At 41.7% G+C, this 15,634-nt stretch overlaps 1 pseudogene; it reads right to left on the bottom strand.

Annotated features, from left to right (window-relative positions):
- Positions 1-6,274: 6,274 nt before the first annotated feature.
- Positions 6,275-13,830, bottom strand: LOC145407585 (uncharacterized; annotated as a pseudogene).
- Between the last annotated feature and the right edge of the window lie 1,804 nt (positions 13,831-15,634).

The following is a 15,634-nucleotide window of genomic DNA, read 5'->3' as shown; positions in this document are numbered from 1 at the left end:
CGACCAAATCGCTATACCTCGATAGTTTCTGAGCTATTTCAATTTCAAATATGCATTTTTTAGATTAAAAATGAGTAAATGACCTTCAAAATTAGGTTGAAGTCATTTATATTTGGCACAAGGACTTGAGTTACCCTAGGGTACTTTCACTTATAATATGATGAGGACTGAATAACAAATAGTGCAAATACTAATACTAATACTAATAATAATAATATTTAGAAAATGGAAACCGCCTTTAGCAATTTGAATAGCTTACCATATGACAAGGTCCTCCGTCTTGTGCATGTGACCTCAGTACATAAATAGTAAGAGAATTTATAAATTAAACCTTGGCTGTGACCTTCAGGTTTGGTTCAAGGTCATTCATATTTGGTAGCCATGCATGGCATATGAACCTATATAGATTTGTTTTACCAATTTTGGTGATTGTTGCTGAGTTCCATCTTTGTTTTGTTTTGTTTTGTTTTGTTTAGTTTTTAATTATGCGGTTGAGCTTTGACCTTGGCTGTGATCTTAAGCTTTGGGTCAAGGGCATTCATACTTGGTTGCCAGCAATTCACCACATTACAAGGTCATCCAATTTGTTCCTGAGTTCAACTGCAGGGGCCGATTTCTTTCCCAATATCTATCGGTAGACTTGGTCATTTCAACTGTTTTTATTTATTTTTTTTGTTCCATAAAGCAAATTTTGAACTCTGACCTTCACTTTGACCTTAAGTTTTGGGCCAAGGTCATTCATACTTGGTAGCCAAGCATAGCATGTTAAGTTCTATAAATGTACCAAGTTTGGCGATTGTAGCTCAAATCAATTTTGTTTTAAAAAAATGTCCAGTCAGTCACCTCTAATTGTTTACCCTTGACCCCCTGGGTGATCTCTGAAACTGCTGGACCAAATGGGTCCATAGTCATTTCAGAACTGCTCCCCTACCATGGCTATGTCCCATAAAAAAATTAAAGTCTCTACCTTTAATGGTTCCTGAGAATCCGCGAATTACAGTTTTTATGGGATTATGGCTATAACTGGAAAACCAGTACTGGAAACTGGAGTGGGTCATATGAAGCCGCCAGCTAGGGGACTAAGATAGCCAAATATGACAGCAGTAGCTTTGAAATTAAGCAAATATGAACAAATTACTTCTTCACAAGAAAGACTAATAATAATAATAATAATAATAATAATAATAATAATGATAATAATAATAATAGTTATTATTAATAAAAACTAGAGAATGGAATTTGCCATTAGCAATCTCAATAACTCACCATATAACAGGGTCATCTGTCTTCTGCATGTGACCTCAGTACATAAATATATATATATATATATATATATATATATATATATATATATATATATATATATATATATATATATATATATATATATATTGAATTTGAACTTGGCTGTGACCTTCATTTTTGGGTAAGGTCATTCATAATTGGGAACCATGCATTGCATATGAAGTTCTATAAATGTACCAAGTTTGGTGATTGAAACTTAATTCAATCATTTTTTTTTTAGTTGTCATGTTGAACTTTAATCTTGGCTGTGACCTTGAGCTGTGCATCAATGGCATTCATGCTTGGTAGCCAGCAATTCACCATATGACAAGGTCATCCAATTTCTTCCTCATTTCGACTGCAGAAGCCGATTTCTTTAGCAGTACCTATCAGTGGACCTGGTGATTTCATCGGGCTTCATATGGTGATCTACAAAAAAAAAAAAAATGAGCTTTGACCGTGGCTGTGACCTTGAGTTGTGGGCCAAGGTCATTCATACTTCGTAGTCATGCATAGTATGTCAAGTTCTATAAACGTACCACTTTTGGTGATTGTAGTTCAAATCCACACACACACACACACACACACACACCTATATATATATATATATATATATATATATATATATATATATATATATATATATATATATATATATATATATATATATATATATATATATATATATATATATATAATGGTGTCTGGCAATAAATCTATCTATCTATCTATCTATGTATACACTATATGTCGATCTGTCTAATGTACATCTTTTTATATAAATTCATCCATTTATCTATGTCTCTTTATCTATCCATTTATATTCATCCATCTATCTGTCTATCCATCTGTCTGTCTATCTACTCGTATCTCTCTATCTACCTTCCGACCTACCTACCACGTACCCACCTACTGTACCTATCTATCTGTCTATCTGTTTATCTGTCTCCCTACGTACCTATCAATCTATCATCTATTGCCTGACGCCTCAGTCCCGTAAGAGGTGGACACAAACAAATCGCCTCTATGTCGCCCTATCCAACGCCATTTCCCTGCCTTGCTCCCAGCACACACCCCTCTCATATACCTCTCCACCCATCCCTCCATCTCATCCTCGGCCTCCCCCTCCCTCTTCCCCCCTCCACCTCCCTTGCATACACTCTCTTCGTCGTTCTCTCGTTCTTCATCCTCTCCACATGGCCAAACCACCTTACTGTATTTCACCTAATGATTTCTATCATATGCACATCCACACCACAACGCTCTTTCACGTCCTCATTTGTCAGTCTGTCTCTCCACGTAATTCCACATGTTCCTCTCAGATAACTCATTTCCGCTGCTCTCACTCTTGACTTGTGTCCCTCAAACAAGGTCCAAGCTTCACCTCCATACGTTAGGGTTGGTAGCACAATACTGTCATGCAGGGACTTTTTAACTTCCATGCTTACTTCCCTGTTCCTTTCACTGCTTTCAAAAAACCAGGAACCTTTCTTCCCTGCTGTATCTTTTCAAACACTCCACCCTCTAAACTTTCATCCTTACTCAACACACTACTCAAGTACTTAAACGCACACATTTTTTTTCCGTTTCCTCCTCAGTGTACATTCAGTGGCTTCATTTCTCTCAAAGATCATAACTTTACTCTTCCCTACATTCACCTTTAGATTCCATTTCTTGTACATTCTCCCAGATTCATTCACCAAGCCTTGCAGTTCCCCTTTGTCATCACATAATAGTACAGTATCATCTGCAAACAACAGTACAGGGAGTTTCCAAACACTGCCCTATCTCATTCCAGTCACTCCACCATCCACTGCTCTACCTTGTACCTCTTTTATAACCCCATCCTTCATCAGACTCAACAGGCATTAGGACATGTCACATCCCTGTTTCAATCCAACATTCAGAAAGATAAAATCACTCGGTTCACTGTTCACATGCACTGCAGCCTTAGGCCCCTCATACATACTGTTCAGGGCATTCAACAACTTCCCATTTACTTCATATAGTCTTAATACAGTTACGTCTCTGTCCCACACTGACACAGGCTCCAACAGCAGTAGTTCAGTATAGGAAGGACATTGCCCAGTGAGTTGTTCTTCCTTTGGTCAGACTTTCGGTGTACAGCACACAAGATCAACTGAGGCGAAATTTAACACTGGCTTCTTAAGTTTAGTGTCTTTACTTTCCAGATTATTACACTTACTGCTGTCCATCTTCACTTCACTATTTCCACAAGTACCAAAAGTATACAAACTGTAATAACACTTCATTCTTTGCCAACAACATTTCACTATTTTCACAAGTACGAATGTATACAAACTGCACAGCAATGACATTGCACTACACTCAAACTGAACCGAAAACCAACTGAAACTGTTCTAGTTTCTTCCCCATCCTTATACAGTACAAGCTTCCTATATTCTGGAGTGTTCTACACTTTTCACATTTCTCCTGCATTCCCGAAAGGGGCAATGATTACAACAGTAACCAACTTGGAGACATCCAAAACATGCCAGAGTTTTCTTACACTGCATAACACTCTGAATTATTTAGCATGCAAACTTAATTTAACTGACATAATTTAACAATCACAAAAAAAAAAAAAAAAAAAAAAACATTTTAGAGAAAAAGAGCACACAAATTAATGTACAACTTGCAAAATAACTATGATCACAAACAGCAGGGTAACTGGCAACACTGACTCGTAATGGAAGTACGGAATTACAGGAAACATCGGGAATTCCCTAGCACTACCTAACTGGCAAATCTCACTTTATATTACCCCCTCCCTAGTCCTTTGACGTCCTGACAAAACCACACAATATACACAAACATAACCCTTAATCCTATCGAAACATCTAACTACACACAAAATAATCCTTCAACTTATCAGGACTACTTCTGTGCTGCTTCCGTTGACATCCTTGCTCCTCCACACAGTCCACTTCTGGAAGGTCTTGATCCTCTTCCTGATTCCGTTTTTGCCACGGGAAACTGTCACCATCCTCTTGCACTACAGCTCCTTGGTCCTGCTAAACATCTTTGGCCGCGGGAAAGCACGATTCCTTGGAGATGTTGCAGCTGTACTGCCCTGTCTCATGGTACTGCCACAGACGATTCATGTGTACCACCTTTGGGCGAGATTTCCTGCCTCCCCGAATTCGGTACGTTACGTCTGATAGACGGTCCAACACAGTGTAAGGCCCATCCCGTGGGCTCTGCAGCTTTGGAGACTGTCCCTTCATTCGTTGAGGATTGTATAACCGAACTTGGTCACCATCCTTGAAGCTCACCTCACTTGCCTTGGCATCATACTTGCACTGCATCACCTCTCCTGAAAACTTAGGGGCTTCTTGCACTTGATGATGTACCCCAACCAACCTTTCTTGAATATGCTTTGAATAGCTGGAGGTGTCTGTAGGCAGCTCTTCACCAACTGGTCTTGCCATTAACAAACTCGTGGCCCAAATCAGTTTTGCAGGGGTGTAGCCGGTAGACATTTGGGATGCAGACCAGTATGCCGTCAACAAAGCAGGTAATTTCTGGTCCCATTCTGTTTGTCCATCAGTGCAATACATGGCCAGTTCCTGACCCAGAGTCCAGTTGAAATTCTATACCATAGCATCTGACTGTGGCCTTAGTGGGGTCATCTTGGTCTTCTTGATCCCCAGTAACTTGCAACAGTCATGGAACAGAGCAGACTCAAAGTTTCTACCCTGGTCTGAATGTAGATCCTGTGGCATCCCAAAATGACAGAAAAACTGATCAACCAACACCTGAACAACAGTCGCAGCCTCTTGATTGGGGATAGCATGGGCTTCTGGCCACTTTGTGAAGCAGTCCATGGCAACACATATATACCGGTTTTCTCTTTCAGTGAGTGGCAAAGGTTCAACATGTCCACTGCAACTCTTTCCATCGGTGCACCCGGTTGGTACAGTTGAAGAGGGGTGCAATCAAATTTTTTGGGTCCCTTCTTGGCACAGCATACATCATAGGCAGGACACCACTCTTCAACATCCTGCTACATGCCAGTCCAGTAGAACCTCTGTCACAGCTGGCTTAGAGTTTTCTTCACTCCCAGGTGCCCACTAGTGATGTGGTTATGATACTCATCCAAGGTCCCAGACCTCATTTTCTTCAGAACCACCAGTTGCTAGTACTTGCTGAGGCTACTGGGTGTCTCCCACTGACGCTCCAGTAGTCCATTGTTAAAACGAAGAAGGTCCCACCAACTCCAGTAGCTCTTGGTCGCAGGGTTGAATCTAGAAACCTCTTCCCAAGATGGTCGCACTGTACTCCGTTGCAGCCACTCTAGCACTGGTTGTAAATTTGCTTCCTGCATCTGCATCCTTTTGAGGTCTTCTTCAACTGACAGTCGTCCTGTCACAACAGTATGGCAGCATTTCCTGTCGAAATTCCTATTCCTACTACACTGCTTGCCGTCTGTTCTTCTGTCTTCTGACACACTGTTCATGAAGGTTCTCCTGCATTTCCTCAGTGGTGGGGATTCTTGGGACAAACTGGCTGGTTTTTGCTTCTCACCACCAGCCTTCACTAATTTACCCTCATCCTTCTCATTTGGACACTCAGAGCTGAAGTGCCCCACCTCACCACATGTCCAACACCCATTTGTTGCAGTCTAGGATTTCCTTGCACTGTTCCGTTCTTGTTCCTTCTTCTATTTGTAACAATCCTCCTTCTTGTGTCCCGGCTTCCCGTAGAACCAGCAACCTTCTCCGGTCTTCTCCTGTTCCCTCCTCCACTTGTAGCAGTCCTGTTTTCTATGTCCTGGCTTTTCACAGTACCAGCAACTTCCTTCAGATTTTTCAGCTTCACATACCTGTCCCTTTCTTGACTTGAATCCTGCACTATGATCAGCCTGAACAGTGGATATGCTTGACCTGACGGAGGACTCAAAATCTAGAGCCCTGGGTAGTGTTTCTTGCATGGTTCTGAGTTGGGCCTGCTTCACTTGCACATTCAACTATGCACCATCAGTAGCATCAATAAACTGGTCCCTCCGAAGAACAGCCAACAGGCTAGGTGCTGCTCCAGGGTACGCCTTGCATGCTTCACTCTTCAGGTCATGAGCAAGCTCCCTTAGAGCTTTGCCTCGAGCCCATACACGGCTCCAGAAAATTGCTCTGTACTGTAAACCTCAGTCTGGTACATGCTCTCATATCTGTGCTGCAGCACTTCTTGGCCTTCACTGACATTTGGCCAAGAATCTCCATTGCAGCACCCTTGAGGCCTGTAGCAAGCTGCACTGCCTCCTGCCTGTCATCCCAACAATTCTGATCTGCAAGCAACTCAAACTGCACACGACATGCAACCCAAGACACATTGCCATCAAATTCCTGAGGTTTCTTTTTAATTAAGCCTCCATTATAGCCATGCACTTCAATGGTTTTGGGACTAAAAAACTGGGGCATCATAATGAAATCCAGGAGTAAAAACTTCTGCATTCTGATTGTTCAACCCTGTAATGCTACCTTTAGATGCTTGGGATCAATCAAGACTCACCATATACACACCACTCTTTTCATATGCTCCTTGTACACTAGCTGAGGCTCAGCAGTGCAATATTTCTCTACAGCCTCAATTTTCTCACCAATTATATTAACATGGTCGACTACATGTTTCAAGTGGTTTTCTACATGCACATCACAATTCTCTCACTAATTGTCTTCATCTGGTCATCTACATGCTGTTTGCACTCTGTCACGTTATTGCTTACCTCATACTTCTGCTGCCGTAGCTCAGCATACACTTCCTCCATCAGTTGTTCCTGTCCTTCCTTCATTTCTACCATAATAACATCTAGCTGTCCTTGCATCCTCAGTTGAAACTCCCTCTGTTGCTCATGTAATGCCTCTTGCAAATGTTCATATCGTTCTTTCTGTTCTTCACTCAGTGCCTGTAATTGTTCTCTGAGTTCTTTATTTTGTGCCTGCAATTGTCCTCTAAGTTCTTTCTGTCCTTCATTCTGTGCCTGTAGTTGTATACTTTGGGCCTGTACTAGCTTCACGATTGTCGCCAGGGACATTTCCTCCTGCCCAGCTCGGGACCTTGTCTGTGCACCCTCTTGCTCCATGTCGAAGATTTCACTCACTGCAGCACTTAATCTACACTCCTGACACCAGTGTTATGTCCTCCTCCCACACAGCCACAGGCTCCAGCAGCAGTAGTTCAGTATAGGAAGGACATTGCCCAGTGAGTTGTTCTTCCTATGGTCAGCCTTTCAGTGTACAGCACACAAGTTCAGCTGAGGTGAAAACAAACACTGGCTTCTTAAGTTCACTGTATATATTTTGTAGATAATTACACTTAATGCTTTCCAACCTGACTTCACTACTTCCACAAGTACTGAAAGTATACAAACTGCAATAACACTTCACTCTTAGCCAACAATACTTCGCAATTTTCACAAGTACCGAATGTATACAAACTGCACTGTACTGACACTGAACTACTCTCAAACTGACCTGAAAACCAACTGAAACTGCTCTAGTCTCTTCCCCATCCTTATATAAGATTCCAATATTCTAGAGTGTTCTACACTTTTCCTCATTTCTCCTGCATTCCCGAAGGGGGCAACGGTTACAACAGTTACCAACTCGGAGACATCCAAAACATGCCAGAGTTTTCTTACACTGCATAACACTCGAAATTATTTACCATACAAATTTATAATAAATTATATAATTAACAATCACAAATAAAACATTATAAAGAAAGAGCACAAAAAATAATATACAACTTACAAAATAACTGCGATCAAAAACAGCAAACTAACTGGCAACTCTGGCTCATAATGGAAGTACTGAATTACAGGAACCATCGGGAATTCTCTAGCACAACCTAAGTGGCAAATCCTGCTTCTTAACAATACTTTCCACATACCTTTTCCATCCACACTGTCATATGATTACTCCAAATCCATGAAGGCCACATACAACTTCTTTCCATTCTGTAGCAGCTTTTCCACTGAAGACCTAAGAATCATATCTGATTTACACAGCCTCATCCCTTCCTCAAACCTCCATGTTCTTCTCCAACTATTTCTTCTCTTATTTCCCTAACTCTGTCAATAAGTATCCCACCAAATACTTTTCTATTACATTAAGAAGACAAATGTCGCTATGATTACCACACAGTTCTTTCTCCACCTTTCCTTTGTACAGGGGAATAATTATACCTGACTTCCAATCCTCTGGGACTCTGTCTTTCTCCTAGGCCAATCTGAACATCTTCCACATCCATTCCACTACTATAATTATCTCTCCCATGCTTCAGTATTTCACTGCACTCTCCATCAATTGTTGGGACTTTCCCAATTTTGATTTTCTTCATCTATCTGTCTATCTATCTATATAATCTATCTATCTCTATCTCTCTATCAGTGTATCTATCTATCTATCTATCTATCTATCTCTGTCTATATTATATATCTATGTATATAGATAGATAGAGAGAGAGAGATAGAGAGAAATGACAGAACAGGGGATATAATGACAGGTGACTAAAAAAAATAATCCATGCACTAGATTACAGGTGTCCTCCACTCACTAAATATTTGTAACAGGTGGACTTGAACAGCCGTAGGCTGAAGTTTGAAAACAACTCTTGGAAAGCTAGTTCCAAAGAGATGCAGTTTGGGGAATAAAAGAATTCTTATTGGCAGAAGTTTTGCAATATGGCAGTGTTACAGCCCAGTATGAGCGCTAGCAGATGCCTGTGTAGTGCAGGGGAAGACATGGAGAGGTGGCACAATGGATGCAACTTCGTCTGAGCATTTGCCATAAAAGTATCTGTAAAGCAAAACTAGGGAGGTAACATTCCTTGTTACTTGAAGGGGAGGTAGTTCATTTGTAATAGTAGGGTTATTAATAATTGTAACAGCTTTGTTCTGAGTTTTGTCTAGTTGTTTTTGTGCAACTTCTACATCCATTCCACAAGGGTGAGCAATATCTCAACTGACAGCGCACATGACTTGGAAATTATAGCTACCTGCACGTCAATGAAGAAGTTACGGACTCTGTACAATAATCGAAATTTCTTTGAAGCGGTTTTAGTAAGTCATCTAACATGAGAGGTCCAGGTGACGGCAATGGTAGGTGAAACGCCGAAAATTTCAATACTTTTAGAGACAGGAATATTAGTAGCACTGAAGATAATATAGGAATCAGGCAAAATCTGTGTATTAGTAAAGTGTCTATATTTTGTTTTTCAAGCATTAAATGGGACAATATTATTTTGTCCCCATTCAGTGTTCTTAGATAAGACTTGATTTACGGAGATTGCTGTACTGAGTTGTAAGTTAGAGATATTAAACTTTGTGAATGAGTGTTTAAGTGTGAATGAACTGTGAAGTGTTGAGTCATCTGCATATGAATGAATGGGATTATGGGTGACAGATAAGAGATCATTAATATGGATTAGGAATAGGGTTGGAGCCAGAACTGATTCTTCTGGCACGCCGGCATTAATCGAGTGGAGATTGGAGTATACATCATCTACTTTTATCTCTCTGTCGCCGAGATATAAGGAAATCAGAGGAACGAAAGATGATAGGCCAGAGCAAGGGAGTTTGATACCGGGGAACTGTGCCACACTCTGCCAAAAGCTTTATAAATATCAAGGGCTACTGCATCAGTTTCTCCATGTTGGTCAATTGACTGATGGATTGTATGAGTCAGGAGATTGAGTATATCAACAGTGGATTTTTCTTGGCGAAAACCATCCTTCCTGTCACTAATAAAGTTGTTGATTCAAGATGTGTAACTATGTGCTGATTGATTACAATCTCAAATACATTACCAAAAGAAGATGTGATAGTTATTGGTCTGTAATCTGAGGGGAAAGAGGAATTTCCTTTCTTCGGAAATGGGTGGATATTGGCTTCCTTCCAAGAATTAGGGAATGAAGAAGAACGTATGCGTATTCTGAATAAAGCTAGAACAGGAGCAAGTTCCGTGTGTGTGTGTGTGTGTGTGTGTGTGTGTGTGTGTGTTGATTTTGGTCTTGGTGTGAGTCATAACCGTCGGTTCAGTGATGTGTGACCTTTGGATCGGCACTGCTCAGGATATCCTGTCAAAAAAAAAAAAAAAAAAAAAGACAGAAATGAGGAAAGGGGGCTTTGTGAATGGTTATGAAAGGTATAGTTACTGCACAGTGTTCGCAACTTTTCTCAGTCACCCCCATCCCTCTACGTTGTATGAGACCTTTGTGCCAGGCGTTATCCAACAACTATTTTACACCCTCAACTGATACCAAAGTCCATCCATCCACCCTACTCAGACCTAGCAAGAACAGTGCTAGTCTTAGTGGGTCCCGCTTTCGCATTTCCGTTATTTCCACTCATTATTGTTGACCTGTCCCACGTCTTATCACATCCAACATCTCTGCTCTCTCCCGCTCATACTTACAGCATTCTAGCAACAAGTGTTCAACTGTCTCATCCTCTCCACTCATAGCCCACACAACTTACTGCTCGCATTCCTCTCCCTGAACACTCGACTATTCACTTTGAGGGAATTCGTTCTAGACCTGAACAACACTCCACTTCCCACACTGGCATTATAAAATACCTCACTTTTTGGCCTGTCCTTACACGAATACAGTACTCTTCAATCCCATACCCTGAAATAGCTCTTCACTCACTGTTTTGCACTCGGTAATTTATCTCTTTCTTCCACTTCTCATACTCTTCCATTTTTACCAACCGCGTTAGGGAAGCTAATACTGTTTTCAGTTTGTTTGTTTGTGTGTGTGTTTTGTGTGTGTGTTTTGTGTGTGTGTGTGTGTGTGTGTGTGTGTGTGTGTGTGTGTGTGTTAGCACGATAACTTCGCAACCACTCATAATATCACAAAATTTTACAGGTGTGTAATACGGGAAAAAATCGTCACAAATTCGAAATTGGTGTAAGTCAAGTCTGTGTGCCTGTTACCACGATAACTTCGCAACCTCTCAAGATGTCATCAAAAAATTTTACAGGTGTGTAGTAGGGATAAAAATCTCCTACGAGTTCGATTTTGGTGAAAATAGGTCAAGGTCTGTTTGTCTGTTACCAAGATAACTTCCTTACCGCTCAAGATATCATTATAAAATTTTACAGGTATGTAGTAAAGATGAAAATCTCCAACAAGTTCGATATTGGTGAAAGTAGGTCAAGGTCAAGGCCGTATTTCAAGTTGCCCTCGTGTGATTCCCCCCATGTGGGGGTCTTGTAGTACACTTTTCCATTCTCTTGTCACACATCCCCTCCATTTACTGTTGTGCCTGACCGATTCAAACACCTTCCGTGACCGTCTATTTTCACCCATTTATTCTCTAGCCTATCTGTACCTCAGCACACTTTTAGCCACTCTCTCTTCAAAGGAGCACCATCCAGCCTCTTCTCGCACCACTTCCAAAGCTACATGCCTATTTACACCCAGCGCTATCCTTCCTACCTTGTTTTGTATCACCTCAGCCTAGCCAAATCATTCATCATCCAATGCATTGTTACTAGTCCTTACAAAAGTTCATGCACTGCCATTCCCTTCCATATATGTTACACTTCATCATTCTTATTAGCCCTGCATTTTTCTACTCTTTCCAGCCTCCCGATCCACTGTTTTGCTCTCGATATTCTATCGGTTTTTGTCCTTTCACACCCTTTCTCGTCCACAATCATCCCAACATAACTACATTCATTTGTTCTCTTCACCCCTTAACCGCGGTGTGTCACTTTCGTGATGCTCGGGCGTAATGGATCGTACCACGGGGCGTCACTTTTGTGATTTTGTGTTATTCTGAATTCGCCCGGGCTTTCAAGTGGTGACTTGTATCATCTATCAGTACTACCAGTGTCCAACAATAGTCAGTGCTGCTAATGTCATCTGTACTCCCATCCATTGTTGACAATTTAGCCATTTTTCCCCGTTCTTGACTCCCCTTCCTACTTCCCCTCCATTACCCTCTCCTCTCGCCTGCCTGATCACGCCGCGCTACACAAATCTTCCCCAGATTTGTCCACTGATTTCATCCACTGAAATGAGCCCTATGTCCTTTTCTTTTTCTTCTACAAAATAATATATATATATATATATATATATATATATATATATATATATATATATATATATATATGTAAGAAAAAAGGTAATAGATAGTGCCATACACCTGGAATTGGCTAATTATCACCTGGCAACACCCGATGTGCACTCGTTCGCTAATTTTCCCTGCTTATTTTCCCTTGAAATATTCTGTATGACCTATTTCTGTAATAAAAATATATATAAGAAAGGGAGAAGCCTAAGTGATATTTACTTTCACCTGGAACTACCGAATTTATTATGTATTGTCTATATTTCCTGCCAATAATTTCATAGCCTATAAATTAGCAGCAGTCACCACACTGACATTGTCAACCCTTGCCTGCCCATATACGCAATGTCGTTCAGTTTAGTGTCGTCTTTCGGGGTGAAACCTTGTCGCACTCGTGCCACTCCTTTTACGTCGCTTCTGCGCCCATTGCAAATGGCCCTGTGACCTCTACCCCTACTAAATCTCATGTGGGAAGGGGTAAAGAACTAAGTGACTCTGCTGTGGAATGTGAACTGGCTGATTTTTCGATGATAATGATGGATAGTGACTTTGATCTTTCGGGTGAATCGTGTGATGAGCTTGGGGAGGAAATCGTGACAGAAACTGCCAGTACGAGTGCTTCAGTGTCCCAAGTTTGTCCTGGCTCCAAGGAAAAGGAGCCCTTAGTGCAGCAAGGAAAGGAATTTGGGAAGGGAGTGAAGAGGAGGCAGGTTAGCCCCGGAACAATGGCCCTGAGTGACACAGCCCACCATGAGTCCCGAGGTGAATCACCTCCCCGCTCTCCCAGCCCCACTTCACTAATATCTTCCACCTCTTCAGCGGAAATTTCTCCTGAATCTTCGTCGTTGGAGTCTCCACCAGTACCTATAGTGAAGGCAGGCCACAGGGGACGAGGTAAATCCCTCACTCATTGTAAAAGTAGAGTAGCTTCTAGAGTAAGGGCTGCTAGTGGTACATGGCAACCTAGGATCAGTCGGAGTGACCTTGAAACGGCCCAGTCTGCCTCACAGGTACCCTCATCCACCCTCACCCAGCCTACACCGCCACGAGAGGGAACCCTGGACGCCTTCGTGTGGACGGAAGGTTCCGATTTCGTCCCGGAACAACGCCACTTCGATGAGAGTTTCTCTGGGATACAGCCTTCCTTCACTCTTGACTAGGATGCTGAGTGTGTGGACTACCTTTTGGCTTTCCTTGATGACGATGTCATGCAGCACATATTTCATGAGACCAACAGGTATGAGTCACAATGCGCTGCAAGTGGTGAAGGTGCACCGAAAATGCAACAGTGGACCATGCTTGGAGTGCAGGAACTGTATGTTCTTCGCCCTCATGCTTCTCATGCCCCATTCAAGGAAGCATGAGTTGGAAGATTACTGGTCCATGGACCCCTTACTACCCTCACCCACCTTCAATAAGGACATGGTCAAAGATCGCTTCTCTACCATCATGGGAAACCTGCACTTCACCAACAACGATGTACCTTCCCAGACTGACCCACTCTGGAAGATCCGGGAGATTCTGGACAGAATGAAGGATAAATTTATGTCATTCTTCCACCCATTTCAGAAGGTTGTCATAGACGAATCCTTGGTTCTGTTCAGAGGACGTCTGAGGTTCGTACAGTACATTCCAAGCAAACGTCATCGGTTTGGAATAAAATTCTTTATACTGTGCGACTGTAACATAGGGTACATCCTTCACTTCGTCATCTGTTCAGCCAGCACTGTCAATCTGGACAAAACACACCCCCTTGGCTTCTCAGGCTGTGTAGTGAAAGTGCTGCTTGAAAGGTATTTTGGTGGGAATCATGTGCTGTGTACTGACAACTACTATATAGCACCAAAACTTACTAAATACCTTTCAGAGCACGGCATCGGCTCCTGCGGCACTGTCAAGAATAATTGCGCCAACTTCCCAAAATTCCCTGAGGCAGGAAATTCACAGTGAGGAGACGTGCACCTACTCAAGTCTCAGAAGATGCAGGCAATACGGTGGCATGACAAGAGGGTCGTGCACATGCTCACCACTGTACACAAGGGGGAACTGAAAGACAGTGGGAAGGTCGATCGCAGGACAGGCGAACCTGTGATGAAACCTCATGCTGTCATCGACTACAATATCAACATGCGGCTGGTGGACAAGTCCGACATGATGATTGGAGAGATCGACAACCTCAGGAAGAATACTAGGTGGTACAGGAAAGTGTTTCTGCATCTCACTGACATGATGATGCTGAACACTTTCATCCTGTACAAGATGAAGGTAAAGCCACCCAAGTCCTTCTCCCTGAGGTTGTTCGCCAGGACTTCTGTTCAGCAGCTGCTTGAGAGATATGGTAGGGTGACAGCAACAGCTCCAAGGCGCCATTCTGTTAGACTTCCTGACAGACTTGAGCAGAGGGCGTACATGGATCGGCACAGACTGGTGCAAATGCCTGTCACAACGAAGAGGAAAGCTGCGATCCGCAGGTGCCAGGTGTGTGCACATACCACCAGACGCACACCTGAGCACAAACGCACCTCTTGGCAGTGCGCTGAGTGCTAGGTTCCCCTCTGCGTAACCTGCTTCTTTAATTACCACAGCCTGAAGCAGTTCTAAAACAGTGGAAGTGGAAATGTAAATAATGTGTAAATAATGTGTCAAGAATGTGTAAATAGCAAGTAAAAGCAATGGATGTAAATATGATTGAACAGTGGAATATAGTTTTATAAGTTACTGCAAGTGACAGTGCATAACATAGTGTAAATAAAATATAAGTGTAAATAATGTAAATACAATAGAACATGTAAACAGAAATGTAAATAATTAGTAATATAAGTATATGAGTACAAATACTTGGAGTAATGACAGTGAAAGTGAAAGCTTCGTTCTGTATGTAGTTTACTGAACGAGAAAGTGAATGCCTGGAGTGAAAATAAACTATTATTACTGAAGGAAACTTATGGATAAATACTGTAGATATATATATAAGTATAATAAAGTACTAGGAATATAAAGTGTGAGTGTATTTATGAATAATAAATGACAGAATACCAGCGGGGAACGAACACAGGTGGGAAGCTGGTACGCGCTCGTAATTTACATTGCTTTCACAATATTTTTTTTTTTTAATATGGATTCCAAACTACTTGAAAATCATAGAATAGTGTTTCTAGTGATAATATCAGGCTGTGGTAACCATATTACGGGTTGTCGGGAAGTGTAAAGTGGAGACTTCGTTACCCAACTTCAGAAGTCTCCACAAGTCCT

This window comes from Coenobita brevimanus, chromosome 8, assembly GCF_032717465.1.
Source record: "Coenobita brevimanus isolate Jiangsu-jjx chromosome 8, ASM3271746v2, whole genome shotgun sequence".
Taxonomy (NCBI): Eukaryota; Metazoa; Arthropoda; class Malacostraca; order Decapoda; family Coenobitidae; genus Coenobita; species Coenobita brevimanus.
The sequence above is the reverse complement of the archived record's forward strand: the minus strand, read 5'-3'. Positions and strand labels throughout refer to the sequence as shown.